A 10883-nucleotide genomic window follows, 5' to 3' on the forward strand; every position below is an offset into this window, starting at 1 on the left:
AGGTAAAAGCAAATAGTCCACACAAGAATAAAAGAAAAAATAGTTACACACGTAGAATAAAAGGCAAAAAAAAGGAAAAATATGCAAAAAAAAAAAGGAAAAATATATCTTCTTTAAACTTAGCTTTTCTTGAAAGACTTGTTATTTCTATACTTAAAGGTTCTTAATTTCTTCTTCTGTACGTCTTGGCGTACGGTGCGATACTTAAGTAAACAAGTTTTCTTTAGTTGTTATTTCTCACATTCAAAGAGCCCGTAGGCCATCGAGCACTGTTACGTGCGGTCACGTTTCTTCTTCTCTACTTAAAGGTTAATTTCTTTTTCTCTACTTAAAGGTTCTTAGCTTTTTCTTCTGTAAGCTTTACGTACGGCACAACACATAAATTAAGTGCTGTTAAGTCCATATTTGCTTCAAACTCAAAAGGCTCGTAAGCCGGTTGGCACAGTGCAAGCGCCCAGGCACGATGACGTGCAATCACGGTAAAAAACCGTATGCCTCTACACCTTATACAAGGCAAGGCTATCACTAGCTGACTGACTAATAATGTTTACTCCAAGCTGTTAGAAATGGTAAGAATATACCACTGCGAATCTATTTACGATGGTTATAGGAACTTCCCGTTATTTATGCATTGTCATCTAAGAAATAGTCATGAATCTTATAGAACAAGGAAAATGGCTCTTACAGTACCTTCTAAAGTTGTTTTCCTTTTTTTATGGTAGGTGCGTCATGACAGGCGGGAGTAAATATTGCCCTGTCCAATAAAGACTTCAAACTTTAAACCAAACTTTCTTACCATTTAAATACGCATTGCTGATGATAACACAGATGACTTAATATCTTCAAGTAATGCAATCAAGTTTTGACAAAGCAATGGGGAGGCTGCACTTACTATATGGTCAGATGTTTTATTTTACGTCTCATTAGGATTTTCATTCATAACCAATTAATGAAACAGATGCCAGGTTTAGGGCACATGAGATTCTGAATTTTAGGAGGAGCGAGCTAATTGTACTTTGGGATGAGTTGAGCCTAAACGTTTCCCTTAATACTTCCTTAATGTTTCCAAGCTCTGTCTAGTTGTCAGGGCGGTTCATCCCAAGTGTTCAAGATTAGCAGCTCTTCTTGCTGGCCCCTCAGTAAACTGAGCATACTCTGTAAACTCATCAGTCTTAAAAAAAGACCAAACGCTAAACCTGATTCCTGCAGGAATGGGCGCCTGCTGAGTAATCACAATCTGCCAGCTCCTCTTTTCTGTTTATTTACTTTGCCTCCCTTGACAAACACCCCATTGCAATGCATTATGCCTTCTTTTGGCAAACTTGTTTCAGAATCTTGCATGTGACGGGAGTGCAAAACAAAATAGCCCTAAATAGTCTCATCCTGCTAGTGAACCGAAACAGCCACAAACCTATCTTTGGGTTCGATTTTAAGCAGGCATGACTGGCTTCAAAATAAAACCAAAAGCATCATTCCTGATGTTTTGTAGGCAGTTCTAGACTCCGTGAAAGAGCAATAGACACTCGCATTTCAAGTCTCACAGCATCAGGAGTCACTTCACTGCGGGGAGCTCAGGGCTTCAGCTCGGGTCTCCACTTTCTACTCCATCACACTGGACATTGAGTCAGAACCTGCAGGCAATGACCATCCAGAACACAGTGGTCATCCGCATCTGCACTGACATCTGCAATAACATTTCTATCTAAATCTAAACATATTTATGCAAATAGTTTAAGAAAAAGGACAGTCAATATGCAAATGAAAACCCTCCAGTACTGGATATGTTAAATGCTGCCCTCTTGTGGTCTCATAGGCAATTTAAATAAAAACTTTTCTTACATTTTTTAACCCTTTACCAGTCTTTTCAAACATTAAGGCTGTGTTGAACCCTCGGCACAACTAATTTCAGGCCAATCGTAGCCTTATCACACCCAGTGCAAATCTTCGCATCTTTAACTCTGCTACCTCCAGCTCTGTCTCCTGCTTTCTGGTCAGTGCCACCGTCTCCAACCCATATAACATACAGTAGCTGGCTAGATATAGTCGGACTCACCTCGACGCACAGCTTGGACTCTGGAACCAATCTCCTTGAGAGGGGCTGGACTCTCTACCACTCTGGAGTTGCCCCCGGTGAGAGGCGCCGAGCAGGTGTGGGTATACTTATTGCCCCCCAACTTGGAGCCTGTACATTGGGGTTTACCCCGGTGGACGAGAGGGTAGCCTCCCTTCGCCTTCGGGTGGGGGGACGGGTCCTAACTGTTATTTGTGCGTATGCGCCGAACAGCAGTTCGGAGTACCCACCCTTTTTGGAGTCCCTGGAGGGGGTGCTAGAGGGCATACCTTCTGGGGACTCCCTCGTTCTGCTGGGAGACTTCAATGCTCACGTGGGCAATGACAGTGAGACCTGGAAGGGCGTGATTGGGAGGAATGGCCCCCCTGATCTGAACCCGAGCGGTGTTTTGTTATTGGACTTCTGTGCTCGTCACGGATTGTCCATAACGAACACCATGTTCAAGCATAGGGGTGTTCATATGTGCACTTGGCACCAGGACACCCTAGGCCTCAGTTCGATGATCGACTTTGTGGTCGTGTCGTCGGACTTGCGGCCACATGTCTTGGACACTCGGGTGAAGAGAGGGGCGGAGCTGTCAACTGATCACCACCTGGTGGTGAGTTGGCTTCGATGGTGGGGGAGGATGCCGGTCAGGCGTGGTAGGCCCAAACGTGTTGTGAGGGTCTTCTGGGAACGTCTGGCAGAGCCCCGTCAGAAGTAGCTTCAACTCCCACCTCCGGCAGAACTTCGACCACATCCCGAGGGAGGTGGGGGACATTGAGTCCGAATGGGCCATGTTCCGTGCCTCTATTGTTGAGGCAGCTGACCGGAGCTGTGGCCGTAAGGTGGTCGGTGCCTGTCGTGAAGGCAATCCCCGAACCCGCTGGTGGACACCGGCGGTGAAGGATGCCGTCAAGCTGAAGAAGGAGTCCTACAGGACCCTTTTGTCCTGTGGGACCCCGGAGGCAGCTGATAGGTACCGGCAGGCCAAGCGGAATGCGGCTTTGGTGGTTGCTGAGGCAAAAACTCGGGCGTGGGAGGAGTTTGGGGAGGCCATGGAGAATGACTTTCGGACGGCTTCGTGGAGATTCTGGTCCACCATCCGGCGTCTCAGGAAGGGGAAGCAGTGCAGTGTCAACACTGTATATGGTGGGGATGGTGCGCTGCTGACCTCGACTCGGGATGTTGTGGGTCGGTGGGGGGAATACTTCGAAGACCTCCTCAATCCCATTAACATGCCTTCCAATGAGGAAGCAGAGCCTGGGGACTCAGAGGTGGACTCCCCCATCTCTGGGACTGAGGTCACCGAGGTGGTCAAAAAACTCCTTGGTGGTAGGGCCCCGGGGGTGGATGAGATACGCCCGGAGTTCCTCAAGGCTCTGGATGTTGTAGGACTGTCTTGGCTGACACGCCTCTGCAACATCGCATGGACATCAGGGACAGTGCCTCTGGATTGGCAGACTGGGGTGGTGGTCCCCCTCTTTAAGAAGGGGGATCGGAGGGTGTGTTCCAACTACAGAGGGATCACACTCCTCAGCCTCCCTGGAAAAGTCTATTCAGGGGTCCTGGAGAGGAGGGTCCGTCGGATAGTCGAGCCTCGGATTCAGGAGGAACAGTGTGGTTTTCGTCCTGGTCGCGGAACAGTGGACCAGCTCTATACCCTTAGCAGGGTCCTGGAGGGTGCATGGGAGTTTGCCCAACCAGTCTACATGTGTTTTGTGGACTTAGAAAAGGCATTCGACCGTGTCCCTCGGGGAATCCTGTGGGGGGTACTCCGAGAGTATGGGGTACCGGCCCCCCTGATAAGGGCTGTTCAGTCCCTGTACGATCGGTGCCAGAGCTTGGTCCGCATTGCCGGCAGTAAGTCGAACCCGTTTCCAGTGAGAGTTGGACTCCGCCAGGGCTGCCCTTTGTCACCGATTCTGTTCATAACTTTTATGGACAGAATTTCTAGGCGCAGCTAGGGTGTTGAGGGGGTCCGGTTTGGTGGGCTCAGGATTGGGTCACTGCTTTTTGCAGATGATGTTGTCCTGTTTGCTTCATCAGGCCGTGATCTTCAGCTCTCTCTGGATCGGTTCGCAGCCGAGTGTGAAGCGGCTGGGATGAGAATCAGCACCTCCAAATCCGAGACCATGGTCCTCAGCCGGAAAAGGGTGGAGTGCCCTCTCAGGGTTGGTAATAATTTTTTTTTTTTTTTTTTAATTTTTTAATAATAATAATTTTTTGCATTTATATAGCGCTTTTCTCACTACTCAAAGCGCTTAGCAATTGCAGGTTAAGGGCCTTGCTTAAGGGCCCAACAGAGCAGAGTCCCTTTTGGCATTTACGGGATTCGAACCGGCAACCTTCCGATTGCCAGTGCAGATCCCTAGCCTCAGAGCCACCACTCCGGTAGCGAGATCCTGCCCCAAGTGGAGGAGTTCAAGTATCTCGGGGTCTTGTTCACGAGTGAGGGAAGAATGGAGCGTGAGATCGACAGGCGGATCGGTGCGGCATCCGCAGTAATGCGGGCATTGCATCGGTCTGTCGTGGTGAAAAAGGAGCTGAGCCGCAAGGCGAAGCTCTCAATTTACCAGTCGATCTATGTTCCTACCCTCACCTATGGTCATGAGCTATGGGTAGTGACCGAAAGAACGAGATCGCGAATACAAGCGGCTGAAATGAGTTTCCTCCGCAGGGTGTCTGGGCTTTCCCTTAAAGATAGGGTGAGAAGCTCAGTCATCCGGGAGGGGCTCAGAGTAGAGCCGCTGCTCCTCCGCATCGAGAGGAGTCAGATGAGGTGGCTCGGGCATCTGATCAGGATGCCTCCTGGACGCCTCCCTGGTGAGGTGTTCCGGGCACGTCCAACCGGGAGGAGGCCCCGGGGAAGACCCAGGACACGCTGGAGGGACTATGTCTCTCGACTGGCCTGGGAACACCTTGGGATTCTCCCGGAAGAGCTAGAAGAAGTGGCCGGGGAGAGGGAAATCTGGGCATCTCTGCTCAAGCTGCTGCCCCCGCGACCCGACCTCGGATAAGCGGGAGACAATGGATGGATGGATGGATGGATAGCTGGTCTCACTACCGTCCTGTAGAGCTTCCCTTTCACTGTTGCTGATAACTGTCTGTCACAAATTACTCCTGACACTCTCCTCCACCCACTCCATCCTGCCTGCACTCTCTTTTTCACCTCTCTTCCACAATCCCCGTTACTCTGTACTGTTGATCCCAAGTATTTAAACTCATCCACCTTCGCCAACTCTGCTCCCTGCATCCTCACCATTCCACTGACCTCCCTCTCATTTACACACACATGTATTCTGTCTTGTTCCTACTGACCTTCATTCCTCTCCTCTCTAGAGGATATCTCCACCTCTCCAGTGTCTCCTCAACCTGCTCCCTACTATCGCTACAGATCACAATGTTATCAGCAAACATCATAGTTCACGGGGACTCCTGTCTAATCTCGTCTGTCAACCTGTCCATCACCATTGCAAATAAGAAAGGGCTCAGAGCTGATCCCTGATGTAATCCCACCTCCACGTTGAATGCATCCGTCACTCCTACCACAGACCTCACCATGGTCACACTTCCCTTGGACATATCCTGTACAACTCTTACGTACTTCTCTGCCACTCCCGACTTCCTCATACAATACCACAGCTCCTCTCGAGGCACCCTGTCATATGCTTTCTCCAGGTCCACAAAGACACCCCTGGCAATGAGAGGTTATTGTCATACACCAGTCTGAACAGACAGTGACCACTAGGCGGCAGTAGATCATGTTTATTCTGTACAGCACCACAGAGGAGTCCATGTTCTGTTAGTTATTTTCAGGAAGGTATACCCAAAGTTTAACAAGAAGATATATGTATTATTATGGGATTCCATTATAATGTATTGCTTTTTATTAACTTTAGAGGACTGAGGACATGTTAATTTAATTTCTAACTATATCACAATTCGAAAAACAAAACCTCTAAATATTATCCAAGTATGAGCAATTTGTAAAATTCAAAAACAGTTTAGTTTATGCTGCTAATATTTTAGTTAATGAATTTCTTCATTATTTTGATCTCTCTGCCAGACCACAATTACTTGTTCGTGGATGCTAGCCCCCCATTTAAGTTTGCTTCTTAAAGTTTGTTGCACAGGTTTAGCCTCTTAATAAACGTTGGGCTGTGACTGAGTTGTGTTGGGATAAAATCCTTCCTCTGCCTTCTTCTTAAGCCTGGTTTATAGTCACCAAGTGACGCCTCCAGGCGGTTGCACCCCAAAGCACGTGTACTGAGCTATCACAACACATTTCTACTTGTTGCGGCCTGTTCGATCAACGTGTTGATAATCAGTGTCATAAAGCTAGCAATGTCACAGCAGAGAACGTGAGACTGAGGTACTGTCTCCCGCAGAGGAGTATAAATATCTCTGGGTCTTGTTCATGAATGAGGGAAGAAAGGGTCGACTGTCAGATCGGAGCAGACTGCGGAAATTGTCCCAGTCAGTTGTGATGAAGTCATAATTAAAGTTAAGGTTTCCTGTTCTGTTACAGGATTAAAATTTCTAAAGTGTTGAATGCCAGGCTAGATTTTATTGCTGATGACTGTTATTATTTTGAACTGTAGTTCTCAATTCACATTTGTTAAATTAGCTACTGTTCTAAACAGTACACACAATTATTATTATTGTTATCTATTATTTTAGAATAGTAGTCTGAGTGAGCTTTAAAGAGAGCTCTTTTATATTTTTAACACTCTGTCCATACAATCTGAAAGACTTGCAGCTTTGTTGTTCTTCATCTATGCTCTAACTTTCAACGTTCTAATTTAAGAGCTTGAGTGCTCTCATTAAACCAGGGTGAGTTTCTATCTGCTTTGATCACTTATGTTTAAAGGGGGAGCCATTGCGTCCAGAGCATCTCTCAAGGTCACATTATAATTTGATTTTAGCTGATCTAAATTGTTTTCCACGATTACACTTGACTTACTCAAAGTGTCTTGAAGCAGAATTACAATCTAGATGTCGTACTTTCTTTGTTTTAATCTGTGGATGTATTTGTAATGGCAGAACCAAATCAAACATAATTAAGAAGTGATCAGAAATTACTTAATTTAATGGAGTAGTATTTAAATTTTGAATTTCAACTCTGTGTGTTATAATTAAATCTAATGTGTGGTTATGATGATGAGTCAGACCTTTCACAATCTGACAAAATCATATTGAATTTAACAAATAAACGTGTTGCTAAAAGTGTCAGTTTCCACATCAATGTGTACATTAAAATCACCCATCATCACTACACAATAATAATTTATAGCCAAATCAGTTAAATGACTGCCAAATTCAGGGGGCAGTAGATCCGGTTTATTCCGTACAGCACCACAGAGGAGTCCATGTTCTGCTAGTTATTTTCAGGAAGGTATACCCAAAGTTTAACAAGACGATATATGTATTATTATGGAATTTCATTATAATATATTGTTTTTTATGAACTTGGGGTTCCATTTAGTATGTAATATTAATTGTGTATAGAGGACTGAGGGCATGTTAATTTAATTTCTACATATCTCACAATTCTGAAAACAAAACCTCCAAATATTATCCCAATATGAACAATTTGTACAATTCAAAAACATTTTCGTTTATTTATGAGAGGGTGCTGAGCCGTCGCCTATGGCCATGAGCTGTGCATATTGACCGAAGCACTAGATCGCAGATACGAGCGGTGAAAATGACTTTCAATGTGTCTGGGCTCAGCCTTCGAGAAGGGGCAGACGAGATGTTTCTGATAGGATGCCTTACGGATGCCAGCCTCGGGAGATGTTTCAGCCATGTCCAACCGGGAGGGGACCTCGGGGATGACCAAGGCTGGGTGGGAATGAGTTGATGTCCCCTGGGGGATTTGGAGCAGGTGGTAGGAAAAGAGAATGCTGGGTGTCAGATTCGCTGATGAAAATCAAAGAGTGGGTGGATAATTTAACCACGGAAAAAGTTAAGGAATTTTTCAGTGATCAGATGTAGGTTAAGTAGTGTAGTGACCACTGACACATATACGAAATTGATTGTTGTGCTCTGATGGCTAACAAACACACACACTGGGGCTAACGTAGAGTCGGCAGTTCACCTAACCTGTATGTCTTTGGACATTGGGAGGAAACCGCAGCACCCGGAGCAAACACTCACACGCACGGGAAGAACAGGCAAATTCCTTAGTGTGAGGCAACAGCGCAACCACTGAGCCAGTGTGCTGTCTTGTCAGCCCGGATGTCGCATTTTAAGATGCTGATATCAGAATTAGGAAACTTAGTATCAATTTTTAAAACGCCGATATCTTGTCATTATCAAATTTCAAACACATACAATATCAGAAGTTTGAAATCAAGAAAGACGATTCAATTCTGAAAAGACTTCCCATATACGCGAATCCCTTTGTCTACACCAGCGGCAGATGACAGACAGCTTTCTCGCTTTCTCCACCGCCTCTAAATCCTATTGGATAGTCTTAGCAGCCTATCGGGTTCTAGTACTTGGCGGTGTTGTCCCGCCCCCTCTTCGCCCATTGGGTGCAGTCAGACTATGTAGAAAATTAGTGGAAAACGGTGAGCACCTGTGCGGGGGGCGTTGCCTTCGTCGTTTCACGGCGAGCGGTCAGAAGAAACGCTAGGAGTTCTTTACTGTTTTTGCTACGAATGTTAGTGGGTTTACAAAATTATTAAAGTTTAGTTGAGGAGAGGCGGCCGGGACCTGCTTACTTTACTAATTTTTAAACCTAAGCCAGAAGCAAGAAGATTTCGGGTCACGTCAGCAACGCGAAACAGGTAATTGTTGTTATTATTATTATTATTTGTATTATTACAGTAAGTGATTCAAATGGAATTCTGCATCGTCGCCTGTGCTACTGTGACTGTTGAAGCAAAAAGAAGGCGCTCATCCGAATGAGCCATCAGCAGGGAAGATCAGGTGACAGGTGACAGACCACGCAAAGCTGCATCTGAGCTTAAAATGTAAAAGTGGAACAAGTGGACAAATGTCGAGTGTTCTGACTGGCACGCATTGTTTCAGTTACTTGGACGTATGTGATGCGCATGGCAGGCATGTCGTTTAGTTTTGAAGTGAGGTATTTGCGTACCCATTGTGTTAGTAAGGAAGGCTTCTTTTTGGTAACGAAGCCGAAGTCTTAAATTCAGAGTTATAATCGTGATGACGCTGCCCTACAGATAGGTGTGTGCCAGTGGACAGGTCGAGCTGTTAGATCTCGAGTTGTGTTTTTGAAGTGATCTTTTCAGATTCCAGTAACGCTGCTCTGCTGTACGAGACGCTTAAGGTGGATTTATACCCACAGTTCCCAATTTGGCATACGAGGGCAGGGGCCGAGGTTACTTACTGCCTTAAAAACTGTAGTTCGTTTATTGTTACACGGTAGTAATCCAATCGACGTGCGACATCTCCCGTTTTGAGGTCCCACGCCGAAGGGGAGGCCAGTCTCCACGAACTGGTACTCCCCAGTTGAGCTCACCGCTCGTCTTTAGATGTGTGAAGCACACCACCAAGTTACTGGAGAACACGCGGACTGCACTCGGATCACACGGTGTGTTGGCGTTAAGACCCCATGAGCTCTGCATGCCTCCTTCGAGATGCCCTGGACTTGTCTCTGTTCAAGTTGCTTCGCCGCGTTAGGAACCTTAAATAACGGGACTGCTTAGAAAGTTAATATGTTTAAGTGACTGTTTTATTTGAATGTGCCTCATGGATGGGAAACAATGTTTATAATGTCTCACGTTCATGATCAACCGCTATTGACATAAATAACAATTTTATGGCCCCCCTTTCATGCTCTAGTGCCTTTGTTGTCCTGTACCAAAGTGTATTAAATGTTGTTTACCTGATTTGCAGTAGCAGTTAGAGCATTAAATGTGCTGTACTGTTAGGTTTTCCCGGCCAGTGTCTCGTGACAGTAGCGCGCCCTCAAACGTCAGTGTGTCGGTTCTGCGAGCCAATGCCTCGCCCTACATTACCGGTCACCGAGGTGCCTTATCGCCCTCCATAGCACTCCGGGCTGAGGTGCAGTAGAGACCTCCTAATGGCACAGGACGCTGATTACAATACCCAGGGGGTATTAATGCGATAGGACAGTTGCCGTTGTTAACACGTAACTTTTTTCTCATTCTTCTTCTGAACGTAAACAGCATTAACACCACAATACGTAACGCTTGCAATTAAACCGGACACAAGACGAAAGCAAAAAAATAAAGAGGGTTACAGAAGCCCTCCGTACTGTTTCCTTTTTAAGACCCATACTCATCTAAAAAGATTTTGCTGTTATTTATTTTTTTACGCCTGTATCATGAAAAGAGAATTGGGTTCAAATTTTGCAGCATGTTGGGGGCGCGGAAGGGCGAAAGCGGTAAGAGACTTCAGGACAGCAAGAAAATAACCATTTAGCTAAGGACTAATAAGAAGAGGCATGTTTTGTTATTGAGGAGGAATTGGGGTATACAAATAATAGATTTTAAAATATCTTTTGTTAATTGATTTTATTTTAAAAAGTAGCAGTGTACAATAAAACAGGTACAATGTGTACACCAAATAATTTCAAAATTAATCCAGAAGATCAAACAGAAAATTTTTATTATAAAAGAGGACAGAGATAAAACAAAACCTAACAAAACTTGAACAAAAATTCAACTCCCACCCAAGAGAGGAAGAACCCCCCTATACTTTTCCATAAATAATATATATGCTTATTCTAAGATTTTTTTAAATGAAGTGCTGTGATGTTTTAACAACAACATTTATTTATATAGCACATTTTCATACAAAAAGTAGCTCAAAGTGCTTTACATAATGAAGAGAA

The sequence above is a fragment of the Erpetoichthys calabaricus genome, chromosome 10 (genome assembly GCF_900747795.2).
Source record: "Erpetoichthys calabaricus chromosome 10, fErpCal1.3, whole genome shotgun sequence".
Classification (NCBI taxonomy): domain Eukaryota; kingdom Metazoa; phylum Chordata; class Cladistia; order Polypteriformes; family Polypteridae; genus Erpetoichthys; species Erpetoichthys calabaricus.